The sequence below is a fragment of the Procambarus clarkii genome, chromosome 9 (genome assembly GCF_040958095.1).
Source record: "Procambarus clarkii isolate CNS0578487 chromosome 9, FALCON_Pclarkii_2.0, whole genome shotgun sequence".
NCBI lineage: Eukaryota > Metazoa > Arthropoda > Malacostraca > Decapoda > Cambaridae > Procambarus > Procambarus clarkii.
This window is the reverse complement of record NC_091158.1, coordinates 39991964-40009014: the sequence shown is the minus strand read 5'-3', so window position 1 is coordinate 40009014 and position 17051 is coordinate 39991964.

The window sequence follows — 17051 nt, the reverse complement described above, 5'->3', positions numbered from 1 at the left end:
AGACGTGGGGTGAAAACCCATAACCAAGTACGTTTACTCACCATTACACACACATATTCCATGTCATACCTGTACTTATATGTTTAGGGAACCATTAATAATTCCTAACACCCCAAACAGGTAATTGTGAGGAAGTTAGTGAATCAAGAAGCTGGCTCCCAACATAATTATACAAATTTGTTACCCTGCTGTACAACAAGTCTTGCAGGCCTCCAGACACCCGCCATTACTTGGCACTCTGAGGCACAGGGCCACACCCAATTCTGATGCTACAATTACACAGCCATAGCAGGCCCCACCAACAGTAGCAGCTAAGGCCCTTTTGTGTTTCATACTGTAGACATAGTATTAGTAGTTATCAATTTAATTTGCTGTAATAATAGTAGAATAGACCACCATATGTGGTATGATTTCTAATTTATATATCAAAAACTAGGTAAACAATTTGTGATTCATGAACGATCCACTTCCAAGTGGTTTAAGCTACAAATTGTCCCCCCCAATTGTGTGTGATAAGTTCTAGCAGCTGTATCAGAATATATACAGTCCACTACTAACTTATTACTAACTTACTACTAACTAAAATAATTTAATATTAAAGTTAATGAAAAGGATAAATTAAAGTAAATATGTAATGATTCATAAAAGAAAAACAACAGTTCTACTTCTAAATGTCTTTAATGTGTGACATATTGTGCCAATACAGGTCTTACCGTCTAATGTTAAACCTCACTTGATCTCGACAGTATATCATCTTTCGAAATGTTAGATAAATATTCACACACTGTATGCCCTAAAATAAATGCTTAATTTAGATTGTTATTTTGTCCAGCCAGTATTATAATGATGTGTGTAAGTAGTTACGGTTTTAAGTTTGTGATTCTGATCAAGACATTGTCCACGTTGTGTGCTGTTATTGTGACTCTTATTTAATTATTGTGAGTTTGCTGATATTGACAAGGAAATCAAACAGCAAATAATTGAAACATGCACATCTACACGTCTTCGTCGAAGAGCTCTAGAACTTGTTGATGATGAAAGTTCTCTTACCAAGATACTGGATATTGCTCGTCGAATGGAAGATGCTGCGCGTGATGCTCGTGTCATGGAGTGCAGTGCCAACAACGGTTCTGCCACTGTTACTAACAGTGATGAGGTATGTAAGGTTCAGGGAGGACATCGTAATCAAAGAAGATATCATGCCAAACCTAATAGTAAATTGAGCCGAGAACCACATCACACCTGGGGTCATGGGACAAGACTCAAGCAGTCACAACGACCCACGTCAGAGGGTGTCAACAATAAATGTTACAATTGTGGAGGAGACTACCCACACCAAGATAATGTTTGTCCTGCTCAAGGTAAGAAGTGCTATGAGTGTGGAAAACTAGGTCATTTTGGTGCTATGTGTCGTTCCGCACTAAAGAAACCACAGTCAATGAATATAAGCACTGTACGAGGATCAGGTCATAGGGGTCGAGGTGGTAAACACAATATTGCACCTCATATCCAGAATGTTAATAATGTACAAGACAACATTTCATTACAACCAGTCTCAGATGACAGTGAATGTGATTATACTTATGGAGTACAAGCAATCACAGAATGGAATGATCTTCCAAACAACCCAGAGACATGTGTATACATTGCTGGTATTTGTCTCAAAGTTCTCATTGACACTGGATCAAACATTGACACCATTGCTGAGTGCCACTATGAAAAATTTAAAAAAACAGTTCCCAAAGCTTGAAAACTATAATGGCAAAGCCACTGCCTATGCTTCAAAGGTAGCCTTGCCAGTGATTGGAACTTTCACTGCAGAGATTAAGTCAAAGAATGCAATGCTCATTACTACATTCCATGTTGTTAGGAATGGAAAGGAGTCTCTACTCAGTTACAAGACTTCAACCAAATTGGGGCTACTTCAGCTTTCTAATGCTGTAGCAGTGGAATCTGCAAACAATGTTGAGGTTATTGTTGCTGAATTTTCTGATCGATTTAAATCTATAGGTTGTTATACTGATAGCAAAGTACATCTGCATATCAACCCAGATGTAATTCCAGTTGCCCAACCACATCGCCGACAACCATTCCATACTCGCAAGAAAGTCGATGCCGAACTGGATAGGCTGATCGAACTAGATATCATTGAACCAGTAACAGGCCCAACACCATGGGTAAGCCCAATTGTCACTCCACCAAAGCCGAAGAATCCAGATGAGATACGCATTTGTGTGGACATGCGTGTTCCCAACAAGGCAATAATGCGTGAACGCCATCCTACACCCACTGTAGATGATATGATATACCGCTTGAATGGTGCAACTGTATTTAGCAGGTTAGATTTAAACAAGGACTATCATCAGCTTGAACTTGATGATGAGAGTCGATTCATCACAACGTTTACGACACATCGAGGTCTGTATAGGTACAAGCGCCTGAGTTTTGGTATCAACAGTGCTGCCGAGGTATTCCAGCACATCATCAGCCAGGTATTGCAAGACATACCTAATGCTGACAACATGTCTGATGACATCATTGTTTATGGCCGTACCCAAGCTGAACACGACAAAGCTCTTCGTGCAACATTGCAACGCTTACGAGAAAAGAATTTGACGCTAAGCCGAGCAAAGTGTGAGTTCAATCAACATAAAATTGAATTCTTTGGACATGTACTTAGTGACAAAGGTCTGTCTCTAGATCCTAAGAAAGTTGCAGATATCAAGAATGCTGCACCTCCTTCAACGTCCACTGAAGTACATAGTTTTCTGGGAATGGCAAACTGCTGTTCTCGCTTCATTCCAGATTTTGCTACCATTACGAAGCCTCTACGTGAGCTCCTGAAGAAAAATGCATCATGGTACTGGAGCGATATCGAGCAAAATGCATTTGATGCTGTGAAAGATGCACTAGTAGAGAATGCGACTGCTGCATACTTTGATCCATCAATGGACACTGAGTTAACGGTGGATGCTAGTCCTGTTGGTTTAGGTGCTGTTTTAGCTCAACACAATCCTGATCAACCAGATTCCAGAGTAGTAATTGCCTACGCCAGCCGTTCTCTCACAGATGTTGAGCAACGATACAGTCAGACAGAGAAGGAAGCTCTTGCTCTTGTATGGGGCTGTGAACACTTTTAATGTGTATCTGCTTGGTGCGCCCTTCACCACGATAGTCACTGACCACAAACCGTTGGAGACCATCTTCAATAATCCAAAGTCCAAACCACCAGCTCGCATTGAGAGATGGGCTCTTCGTCTGCAACCATACAACTTTACGGTGAAATACAAGCCGGGTGCAGGCAATCCCGCTGATTACATCAGTCGACATCCTGCCAACAGTTTCACCATCACCAAGCATCAACAAGTTGCCGAGGAATATGTACACTCTGTAACCTGTGATGCAGTCCCTAAGGCTCTCACTCTTGATGAAATCCGTACTGCAACCCTAAAGGACCCAACTCTGCAAGCAACAGTGGATGCATTGACTAAGAAAAAGTTTCCACGCATCCCACCCTCAGGAGTTGACCAAGATGCATTCAAAGCACTTGAACGCATCCAGACAGAATTAAGTGTTATGCAACAACGCGACACCGTGCTGCGAGGTACTTGTATCGTCATTCCAGCTGTTCTCCAGCAACGTGCTCTGAAGCTTGCACATCAAGGACACCAAGGTCTTGTCAGGACCAAGCAGCTGCTACTAGAAAAGGTGTGGTTTCCTGGCATTGATCGTCAAGCAGAGGACATGCATGATGCCTGTGTCCCTTGCCAAGCTGCAGTGGATACTTCAAGACCAACACCTCTACAACCTTCACCACTACCTGCTGCACCATGGACGGAAGTATCGATGGACTTCTGCGGACCACTACCAACTGGAGAGTACTTGATGGTAGTCATTGATGATCACTCACGTTATCCAGAAGTAGAAATCATCACTTCCACATCTGCAAAGGCTGTCATCCCGAAACTCGACAAGATCTTTTAAAATTTTGGCATTCCTGAAGATGTCAAGACGGACAATGGACCGCCATTCAATGGACAAGACTTCGTCAACTTTGCTGAGCATATTGGATTCAAACACCGCCGTGTGATGCCACTACATCCTCAAGCAAATGGAGAAGTTGAGAGATTCATGCAACCTCTCATGAAAGCGGTACGCTGTGCTCATGCCGAAGGACGATCCTGGAAACAAGCTATGTATGCTTTTCTCAGGAACTACCGTGCAACACCACATGGAACACTGGGCAAGTCACCTGGTGAACTTTTATTTGGACGTCCTATGAGAATCGCACTACCCGTCATGCCAGCTCAGGTAACGGATAAACGTCTCGCTCAGAAGGATGCACTAGCCAAGGGCAAAATGAAAATTGCTCATGATCAACGTGCAAAGGAACAGTTCATAAAGGCTGGAGATACTGTTCTCGTTAAAAAGAAAAAAGAGGGAAAGCTAGATATGCCGTATGATACAAAACCATATAAAGTGATTAGTGTAAAAGGAACTATGGTAACAGCTAGTAATAGAGATCATAGTATAACACGTAATATGGCCTATTTCAAAGTGATTCCAACTAGTGTAGAAAATGATGAAGTGCAAAGTCGTACAAACGATAAAGAAAAAAATAGTTATAACTCAATAAACAATTCATCAAGGGATATTCTTGTATTTGGGGAGTCTCGTCCTAAACGTCATGTTAAACGCCCTACACGATTTGATGATTAATTGTGTTGCTTTGTAATGCAAAGTATTTACTTATTATGCTAAACTAAATTTAATATTGTTTGAATAATGCAGATCTCTAATTCAATATTTTGTAACTTTGTATTACAGTTTCTTTCATGTTTGTTTAACATTGCATGTGTATTTTTAACATTGAAATCCTTTGTGGTAAAGATTAAGTTGTTTAAATTCTTTGTGTGCTTAATTAATGTTAAAGGTATGCAATATCTCTTGATATGTTAATAACTTACTTTGTGTCAATAACTTTGCTTTGTGCTACAAGCATGGTAGACATCCTGTATTCATTCTTTTTAAAGAAAAGGAAGGATGTCATGTTCACAGAAAATGGTACCATCCGTTTTCTATGTGTGGCGGAGCAGACGCCAGGGAAGGTAAACAGAGCGTACAGGGCGCCCGCCAAGCTTGGTAGCTACTAGTCATGTAACATCTTAAGTATTAAAGTCAGTAACCAAGCAATGGCTTTATATCAACCCTATAACCAAGACTTCCTCAGTAACACACAAACACCACCCTGCAGATTACTTATCAAGAGGGCTAACCTTAAAACTACTAATCAAGTCTTCGATGTGGTTTAATGGACCTTCATGGCTTGTTAGTGGTCAGTGGCCCAAACAGAAACCACAAGTCATAGTGACCAGTATCGCTACTCCCATGAAAGACCCAGAACCTCATCGAATCTCAGCTATTAATCCTCATAATTATTCTAACTTGAGTAAGTTATTAAGAGTGATAGCACATATGTTTGACTTTCTTGCTAAGATAGGTATCAGGCATAAGTTTCCCAATCCTATCCTCTATTGGATCAAACGTGCACAGCAAGAGACGTATGGAAGTGAATATGAAAATCTTCCAGATAAATTAACCAAGTCTCTAGGTATCTGGTATGATACCAACACTCATAATATATTAAGGTGTGGAGGACGTCTGCTTCATGCGGAAATTTATTTGGATACAAAGAATCCGATCCTTCTACCACGTCACCACATTTTTACCAAACTTCTAGTTTTACATCATCACCAATATAGTACTTTACATGGTGGAGTGTTGGACACTCTCACCGACTTGAGACAGAAATATTGGCTTCCCCAAGGTCGTCAAAGTGTCAAATCAATCATTAAGTTCTGTGTAATCTGCAAAAGATACGACGCTCGAGTGTGTCCTTACCCAGGACCTCCACCACTCCCTAAGGAGAGAGTAGTCCATCTTCGTCCTTTTGAGACCACTGGTGTCGATTACACAGGAGCCTTGCTTCTCACTGGTACTCCAGATAAGATACCAGTGTGTTACGGACCCGAGCCCAGCGTCGTAGCACGGAGCTGTGACGACCACGCCATCTGTGGGTCAGCTCCCGAAACCCCCTCCAAATGGACGACATCATCTAGCGAGGATGGGATATACCGGCCACAGGGGATTGTTTCCCGTCTTAATCAGCTCATAACATAGCCGCTGCTGACCTCTGGTGAGGTGGCGCTTAGACAGCAAAGCCATCTATGGAGTGGATAGGTGGACGTTTGTGTCTAAGCCTGTAAGTGAGGTGCCTTAGAGTGTCATCAGTACTAATGACGTGTCTGATTACAGAGTCGATCTGGGACTGCTGTATTGGACGATGAGGCAGTCTACCCAAGGCAGCCATAGTCTCTCCACGTGTTTGCTGCAGAAGCTGTGAGTTACCCCGATTGAACACTGTTGAGTGTGTTAGCCTGCTTGTGACGTGGCAGTACCAGGAATTGTCGTACCCGGGGCTGGCTGGTGGAGAAGACTAGCCACTGAGGTGTTGAGAGAGGAGAGTGATCAGCGGAATCACACGAGGCTCCTGCCTAGGGCTCGCAACCCTAGTATCGGTCGTGGAGTGGCCTACGCAGCGGAGCTGATTGGAACCTGCCAGCTACAGGCTGGATTTGTGATTGAAGGCCAATCCTCCTGTGAATTGGCTGGCCTGTGGCCAGGGTAGATTCGCCAAGAGAATCGGAGGATTCATCGTGGGCCAAAGAAGAAAACCAGGGCTACTCATCGTGAGCACCGTGGAGCATCCTATGTCTTCAGAGGAAGACAATTCTGTACATTAGAGTGTATTTATAACCCCGTGTGACTGTGTTATATTTATTTATGGTGGTGGTGAAATAATATATTTAAATTAGTGCATTTGTATCCCTTCCCCTTTAATTTACTTGTGTTACGGAACACACCCCTTGAAAGCCACTACTAACTTGGGGCCGGATTCCCAAATTCTAATAACACCAGAAAAGAACCCGGTTACGCCCCAGTAGGGCTGTAACACAGTGAAAGCTTATATTTGCCTCTTCACGTGTGCAACCACACGAGGCGCACATCTAGAAGTGACTTCTGACATGAGTGCCGAAGCCTTCATCCAAGCTTTTCGTAGATTTGCAGTTCGCAGATCCTGTCCCAAACTAATGATATCTGATAATGGTTCAAATTTTGTGGCAGGAGAAGCCTGCCTATGAGAGATATGGAATCATCCAGAAGTATAGTCTGTCATGCAGAGACGACAATGCCACTGGAAATTTATTGTTCCCAGAGCCCCATGGCAAGGTGGGTTCTACGAACGTATGATAGGGACAGTCAAGAAATGTTTAAGGAAGTCCGTGCATCGACAGAAAATTAGTTTCTTTGAACTCCAAACACTCGTCGTGGAAATTGAGGCGCAAGTCAACAATCGCCCATTAACTTACCTATCAGATGACTTCTCACAGAGAGAACCCCTGAGTCCCTCACATTTAATACATGGAGGCCTGCTGAGCCCTCTGATACCTTTGGCAGAAGAGGATCCCGTTGACCCTTCCCATGTGACTAGGAGTGATTTAGAGAAAAGTTACTAACATCTCTCGAGAGTAATTGAAAGGTGGAATGAGGTGTGGACTCGAGAGTACCTCACAGCTCTACGAGAGTACCACTATGAAGCTTTGAGCCCCTATAATAAAGTGCAACTCAAACCAGGAGACCTAGTATTGGTCGACAGTGATGGACCCAGGTCAGAATGGCCTAGAGGCAAAATTGTCTCTATCCACCCAGATCACCAAGGCATCCTGAGAGTAGTACGGGATTTGTGCCGAGGCACTACTACCCTAAAAATATTAGAGAAGTTGGTACCTCTCGAATTAGCAGAACGAGAGTGTTTAACAGAACCAACTTCACCTACAGTTTCTGAGGACAACAATTCTGATCCACCGAGCACCCGCCCACCTAGAGCAGCTGCTCAACAATGTAAATGGAAACTACAAGCCTATTATAGCTCTGACTAAGAGCAAATAATTTACCATCCAATTTGAGTAATCATGATGATGCTGTGTTGTGATGTCAAGTAACAAATCAGTTATAAGTCACAATGACCCAAGACATTCACTTCACAGTGGATTCTCAGTTACCTTAAATTGTATAATTTAATCATTAATTTGTTTGTGCAGGCTATCAACTATAACATTATTCCATCTAGAGCATCTATGAGTTTACAAAACTTTAAGACTTAGTAACATAACCGTTACACGTCAACGCGACACCAGTCTTTGAGTACATTGTAGGCTTTAGTAGTTATTAACTTCAGATGATTCACAATTCCATGTTTTACATTTAACATAAGTTCCTTTACAAGACTTAAAGTCTTGTCTGTCCTTGACAATTACGGAACATCCGTTATGAGTGTACTAACATACTAACATTAATATTAAGCAGGCGATGAGTCACAATAACGTGGCTGAAGTATGTTGACCAGACAACACACTAGAAATTGAAGGGACGATGATGTTTCGGTCCGTCCTGGACCATTCTCAAATCGACTTGAGAATGGTCCAGGACGGACCGAAACGTCGTCGTCCCTTCAATTTCTAGTGTGTGGTCTGGTCAACACATTAATATTAACTTCGGGATAGGTACGTCAGTACTCAACATTGAACTGCGACCCGTGTTCCCCCCCCCCCCCCTGGAGTTATGTTGGAAATTTCCAACACTAACACACTACCATTGTATTATAATACATCATTATTATATACTAATTACAGTAGTTATTAATTTCACTAACGGTAGTGTAAATATAAATTAATATTTCTTTATCTGAGCCTATTGCTAATATTCTCACGACATGGAGAGGCAGGATTGCATCAGATAATTTAAACATTTTAAACGTTTAAATTTAACGTTTAAACAATTTAAACGTTTAAACAATTTAAACGAGGCATTTAAACATATTTATTACCTATATGTTAGAGAATTGAATGTGGTTCTCTAAAATTATCAGTATTCCATACAATAATTAACTACGGATAATATAGCTCCCAATAATCCAAAACCGAGAGTTATTAACTGAAATTATTATCAAGTAGCAGTTTTATCTGTTACGTACGAATGCTATGGAGGAAATAAAATTTCTCTCTATTTCTCGATTAACACCGTTTAACGAGAATATGATATTATTTAATTCCCTATAATTGCAACCCGGTTCTCATTAACGCATTACATCAGTAATTACACGGAAAAAATTATCCGTGATTAGTAATTTCTGTTGTTAGTGCGAGAGACGAGTTGAGGGAGGGGGGAGAGATGCCGCCATTCGCCTTTAACTACCACGCCATGAGGACGTGAAGAGAAGCCAACAATCACATCGTGCGTCCGGGAGAGTCGATTTCCATCAATGCTACGTTAGGCCCTTGCATTTAATCAGCCTAAGAGCGTGCAATTGCTCCAGTAGCAATCTGGAATTGCTTCGGTGGACAACCAGCAAGTTAAGTGCCCTAATATTTGTTATGTGAGATCTCTAGATATATCATTTTACTGTCCACTGTCCATCGTTATGCTATGCGACCTCCCCAAGCAATAAGTACGTCCATAAGGAATTAATTTTATTCCTATTATGGCATAGTGAGGATATTATAAAGTAAGTGTAACCAATTAGTATATATAGTTGAAATTTCAGCTTGTGATATAAGCGGTCATGGTCCTCATGTTCCCACGCCATGCTTGAACTCACGTGTTGCCGCAAGTAGCAGACGACGCCATTGCACCTCTTCCTCTCTGTTCACTGTTACAGCTAAGCAGCTGAAATCCTTTCTATTATTTCTTTAATTGAGAAAATTATAGATCAGTCGAAGAGATTTAGTTTATTTGATTTGAGATATCTAACGTAATATGTTAGCCTCATAAAAGTCAAATGAGAATAATTGCTTGATTAATCAACATATAATCTTTTTACCATTAATCAATTCATCTAATGTTTCTTAATAGTATTTAGTAGAATTACTAAATTTTATTCGAGGAAGAACCAGCCTCGATGAAGTGTATTGGGAGTAGATTACTTCTAGTATTAACCCCCAATTTTGTGAAGGATGGAAAGTTTATTCTATAACATTAATATTATACAGCCCATTAACGTTTGAAGAATAATCTTTAATAGTTTCTTATCCATAGGCACTGGTATTTCAGTCCTTATCATTTAACTTTATCTGTTTCCCTTTTCAGTCAAAATAGGGTGGTCCTTCGACTAATTTAAATTAATCTATTAATTAAATAGCAATCAATTAATAGAGAGTAAGCTTTCTTCCCAACAGATAAAGTATGGTTGGAGAAGCACCAAGTGTTAGTGCCGAAGGAGTTTAGGGCGGCTGTGTTAGAACTAGCCCACTCCGTAGATATGGCAGGGCACTTAAGGGTGAAGAAGACCTTAAATAAGGTGCAGGAACACTTCTACTGGCCGAACGTGTGGAAGGAGGAAAAGAAGTATTGTAGGACATGTTTGGCGTGCCAACGTGCAGGTAAGCCGGCTCCGGTTATACCGAAGGCACCTTTAAAGCCCATACCGGCATTTGGCGAGCCCTTTGAGAGAGTCTTGAAAGACTGTGTAGGTCCGTTTCCAAGGACCAAAAGAGGCCACGAGTATTTACTGACCATAATGTGCATGGCCACCCGTATCCCAAAGCAATCCCCCTAAGAAGAGTGACGTCGAGAGCCGTCCTGGATAGACTACAGAACTACTTTGTGTGGGTAGGAATGCCCAATGTTATCCAGACTAGGGGAGTGTCTTCCAGTCGAAGTTGTTTAAGGAAACTGTGTAAGGATGGAGGGTAGAGCAAGTGCGCTCGTCACCATACCACCCTCAGTCGCAGGGAGCATTGGAACGTTTCCATGGAACGCTGAAGAGCTTGTTGAGGATATACTGCGCAGAGGAAGGGAGTAGTTGGGACGAGGCATTACCATCCGTGTTGTTCGCCATCAGGGATGCGGTAGTAGAATCACTCGGATTCATTCCATTTCAACTGGTGTACGGACACTCTGTGAGGAGCCCAGTGGGTGCGCTGAAGGAGCAGCTCATCGTGGATAGGCCTAAGGTGGACGTGGGACAATAAGTGAAAACTTTTAGAGAGTGACTCTCTAGGGCCAGAGATTTGGCCAAGGAAAATTTGAGAATGTCCCAGGCAGAGATGGTAACATATCACGACCGGAAGGCGAAGGGCAGGAGATTTCAAGAAAGAGATCAGGTGTAAGTCCTCCTGCCGGTGAAAGGAAGTATATACGAGTCGAGATTTTGTGGACCGTACACCATCCAGAAGGCGTTAGGGGATGTGAATTTATGTAATCCACATGCCAGATCGTCCGAGGAAGTCACAGGTTTGCCACGTGAACATGATAAAGCAGTACTATGATTGAGATAAGCCCCTAGGCGGTGAAGAACGGATGAAAACCCCCGTTGCAGACGACTGTGCTTTGTGTGGGAGACGGCAAAGGAACAGAGGAGGAGAACTGTAAGTTAGAGGGCCGATGGCGCGAAGATATCGAATACGGAAAGCCTGGCCAAAATAGGTGAGGCGTCTGGGTCATTTGGAGGATGACCAGCACCAGGAACTAGCGGAGATCCTCCAGAGGAATAAGTCGTTATTCACCGGACGTGCCCAGAAGACACCGCGGAACGATGCATGAAGTAAATGTAGGGAGTGCTGACCCCATCAAGCAGCACCTTTACAGAGTTAACCCAGAGAAAGCAGCGGCGATGAGAGCAGAAGTAAAGTATCTGCTAGATAACTACTTGACAAGAGGTTAGCGACAGTGACTGGAGTTCACCGTGCCTCCTCGTGAAGAAGAGTGATGGCACATACCAGTTCTGCACCGATTACAGGAAAGTGAATGCAGTCACAGTCGCTGACTCGTTCCCGATACCTCGCATAGATGATTGCATAGATCGGATTGGGAGTGCACGGCATGTTTCGAAAATAGACCTGCTAAAGGGATACTACCAGATTCCCCTGTCTGAGGAAGCCAAGAGATCTCAGTGTTCGTGACACCCGACGGCTTGTACCAATATAAAGTGGTGCCGTTCGGAATGAAGAATAGTGGTAGTTGTTTCCAACGAGTAATGAACCAGGTACTACAAGGCGCGACCGGATGTGCAGTGTACATCGATGATATTGTAGTGTTCGCTGATTCCTGGAAGGATCACGTGGATCGACTTTTAGATTTGTTCAATCGATTGGAGAAGGCCAACATGACGATCAACTTAGCAAAAAGCCAGTTCGGGAGAGCCCGCCTGGAGTACCTTGGATATATAGTAGGACAAGGCGAGGTTGCTCCGGTAAGAACAAAGGTGGAGGTCATTGACAACTTCCCGGTGCCCAGGAATAAGAAAGAATTGTTAAGATACCTCGGCATGATTGAATATTACCGGAAGTTTTGCGAAAATTTCTCCATCATAGCCGCTCCTATGATGAGTTTGCTATCAAAAAACAAGAAGTGGGAGTGGAATGGAACAGCACAAGAGGCGTTTGAAAAGACCAAAAGACTGTTGACTGAGGCGCCTTGTACTAGTGTCCTCCAGATTTTGGAGCGCTGGTTACGTTATTTGTAGATGCCAGTGATTATAGGGGCTGGAGCTGTGTTGACACAGCAGTGATGGAATTTACCGCCGCGTGTCCTTCTTCTCGAAGAAGTTTGTTAAGCACCAGAGGTCGTACAGTACGGTGCGAGAAAGAGACTTTGGCCCCTGGTGATGGCAACTGAAACATTTTGAAGTGTATGTTGAGTGGAGGACTGACGATGTATACAGACCATAATCCCCTAGTTTTCCTGAGGAAAATGAAGCATGCGAACCAGAGGTTAACCAGAATGATTTTTATTGCTCCAAGAGCAGACCTGGTGATAACGCACATAAGAGGGCGAGACAACGTAGTAGCTGATGCTTTATCTCGAGCCTAGCCACTGGAATAATTCTCAAAAACAAGGGGGGAAGGAGTGTTATGATCCCAGGCAGGCCGAAAAACGAGTCTCCCCTTTGATAATTATTCTATTAAGCCTGACCCGACAAGGAAAGTTCTAGGAAATATAGAGGTGATGACACAGATGTAAAATAGTTGGTTGGATATGATGAACAATTTTAGATTATAGGCAGGGATAAGAAAAATAGATAAATGACTGTTAAGAGATGTGGATAATTTGCTGGAGGTGTGATGGCTCGCTTCTGGAGGGCTTTGACCCCACTTGAGCGCCTGATATCGCAGGGGGAACCGTGCTCACATTTGAGCTCCGTCAGAAAGGAAAAAACCCTAGTGATATATCTTCAAGAGAAGATAAGTGTGCAGACATGCCACTGTGGAAATCGAGCTGGGAACAGTTGTGGTCCTCAAGTCCTTGAGCGACGAGGAGTGTTTATTAAGACGCCCAGAGACATTATCGTGGGCCGTGGGAAGTGCCCTGACCAGACTCCTTCCGAGGGAGGAGGCGCCCTCGACAGACAATCTGTGGTAAGCACGATTTTTAGCCAGTCTATAGCGATTACTATGTAGTTGGTCGTGTGCCCAGCGACAGTAGCAAATTTTATTGATAAGTTAGACTTTTTGATAAGGCAGAGGCCTAAAATAAGAGAGTGGAGAGGGAAGAACATCCTGGAGGACAGAGTGACGTCCGGTCTCCTCTGAGTGCTGGCAGGTTGACTGAGGGAGCCCAGCTCCTGGCGGCGGAGGACCCTCCCAGAGTGGAGTGAGGACCGCCGGGCAAGGCGGAGCATGGACCAGCCCAAAAAAAAACGGGGGGGAGTCCACTCTCACAGTATGTAGAGAGCTGATAGATGTTGGAGGCAAACATATTGTGTAGTTAATGTTTTGTTTATGTGTTTAAGGGGGAAACATTTTTATGGAAGTGTCAATGGGTTGCAGGGTTGTCTTTGGGGAAGAAGTGGCTGAGAACTTCGAAGCCACACAGGGGGAGTAGTTGATGAGGACTCAAAGGTTATCTTGAGATGATTTCGGGGCTTTAGTGTCCCCACGGCCCGGTCCTTGACCAGGCCTCCACCCCCAGTAAGCAGCCTGTGACAGCTGACTAACACCCAGGTACCTATTTTACTGCTAGGTAACAGGGGCATTGTTTCTTGCCGGCGCCTGGATCGAACCCAGGACCACAGATCACAAGTCCAGCGTGCTCTCCCGCTCGCCGAGCGGCTCCCTGGAGCCGAGGTAGTGGAGGAGAGGATCTCGAGCTGTGAGGAGAAGCAGTGAAGAGGAGTGTCACGTGCTTCTGTAGAGGTGGTGAGAGCAGCCATAGTTTGCTCGAGAAAACTTCATGGTGTAGCAGCCAGGAGAGCTGTGGAGGAACCTAGGAGAAGTGGCGGAGCACCATAGTTGCTCAAGGAAAACTTCATGGTGTAGCAGCCTGGAGGAGCTGCAGAGGATCCTGGTAGTTAAGCCTGGAAGAACCTGAAGAGATCAGGGTAGTAAACTTCCAGATGTGGAAGGGAAGTTCTAAATGATTACTTGTAGGGAGTTGATAGAGTGTTTCGTATGCTGGATTACCTACCGATGTATGTGTTCTAGGACTGATAGGGTGATCGATTGATCATTGTTGGGTATCAAGGATACCCAACGTTTATACTGATATATATATATATATATTATATATATATATATATATATATATATATATATATATATATATATATATATATATATGTCGTACCTAGTAGCCAGAACTCACTTCTCAGCCTACTATGCAAGGCCCGATTTGCCTAATAAGCCAAGTTTTCATGAATTAATGTTTTTTCGTCGACCTAACCTACCTAACCTAACCTAACCTAGCTTTTTTTGGCTACCTAACCTAACCTTACCTATAAATATAGGTTAGGTTAGGTTAGGTAGGGTTGGTTAGGTTCGGTCATATATCTACGTTAATTTTAACTCCAATAAAAAAAATTGACCTCATACATAGTGAAAAGGGTAGCTTTATCATTTCATAAGAAAAAAATTATAGTAAATATATTAATTCAGAAAAACTTGGCTTATTAGGCAAATCGGGCCTTGAATAATAGGCTGAGAAGTGAGTTCTGGCTACTAGGTACGACATATATATATATATATATATATATATATATATTATATATATATATATATTATATATATATATATATATATTCTCTTGCTGATAGTGCAACATTGTGTTATAAGACTTGACCTACTTGAGGAGGTTGGTTGTATTAGGTGGTGAATCAGGAGATATGATACCACTTGATAAGCTGATAAGCTGATGATAGAGTTCTGATGGTGTTGGAGAACAACCTGACTGAAATAGTATAGAGTGTAGGATTCATTATTGTTATATGTGTATGTATTGTGTATGTGCTTTGTCCAGTAAATGTATTCAAATTTGCTGGTGTTTGCCCTTGTCCTAGTGAGGCTTCCCAGGAAGTAGTAAAGAAGGAGAGAGAGAGAGAGAGAAAGAACCAAGAACCACTGCTGCGGACAGAGTAGGACGGAAAACTAATAAGTCAAAGGGGATTGAGGAGATCATATCACCTAAGGAGAGAGTGGGGGAGTCACAGCGGCTCGAGTGGGTGTGTGCACGTGACCACGAGGCTAAGTATTGGAGCCGCATCCCCTAAACGTATGACGTTGAGCCCCTTCCGAGAGCCAGACGCGCCCAGGGTGATCTGGTAAATTATAAGCACTCTGCCGAGTTGTGAGTTGGGTTTTCCATAAAGAAGGATCAACACAACGACAACACTACCAGCCCACAATATAATAACACATAGAGGAAGATTAGACGAATAGCAGCAGCAATACGTGTCCAGTAAATTGTTAATTTACTGGACACGTAGGTGGCTCGACATTTGCGAGGAACTCCACATCAAAATGTCAACACCAGCAATCAACAGCCAATTAATGCACAACTATATTCTACCCACTTCGAGATTCCGAACCAATATAGAAGCATCAAGAGGAAGTATGGGCCAATAGGCCTTTGCAGTTACTTCCATTCTTATGCTCTCATATCCAACTAATACCCATTGTTTCGTGTTTTGTCTTCCATTTGTCACAAATTTCTTCACCTCATCCATAACTGTTGCACCATATCACCTCACCCAAGTGCGAGTATATGTAAGACGGATAAGCTTTAGTGTCGTTTGGGCAGTGACGTCATCATTGGCATCTTCGCGTTCAGGTCTTGCTCTCACTCTCGTGATGGGTAGAGTGAAAAGATTGAATGAATAGATCCGTTATTTCAATATTTATGGTGGGTTGTTCCACTTTTATGTGAGGAGCTTGAAGAATTTGTAATTTTTTTAGGGTGACTACCTTTTTAGCCATTTCTCTTGTTAGGGTGATGTCATGGGCTTCTCTCGTGTGATTTTACTGGTACCTGATAAAGGATGACAGGTCTAACGTTTCGTCAGCTTGGTCAACGTCGTACCTATGTACTTAGAATGAAAATTACATCCTTCGTGGGGGCAGGTGTATATGTATACAACGTTTGACTGCTGTAAGGAGTCCTCCGTCGGCTTGGGCTGTTTGTTATGAGGTCAGTAGTCTTCCTTGTTTTATAGTATATGATGATGTCTGCGTTTTGGTTAGAGGTTGTGCTTTTTATCCTTTGCAGATTATTTCTTCATTATTCTATCCTCTTCTTCATATTTACTTTGCATTGTGGATTTGTAATATAACTTTATTGGAGGTGTTGAGGTTTTTGTGGTTGTAGTGTACAAAAACTACAACACCTTAAATAAAGGTGGAACCTCTTGCCATGAACCATACTGGGGTCATAGTGAGCACCTGCCATGAACCATACTGGGGTCATAGTGAGCACCTGCCATGAACCTCACTGGGGTACTGATGAGCACCTGTGTTGGCCGCCAGTTAGGCGCCATACACATAGGATGACCTAATACCCTCTTATGATAGCCGGCGCTAAGCTAAACAACTTAATATTTATCAACAACGTTGTCAGCAGATTTGAATGTAGCAAGCTCTGAGCCTGCAGCCCTCGGACCTTCAGAGACAGCCTGGGCAACAGAGCCTCTGCACACGACTCCTTCACACTCTCCGAGCTAGTTC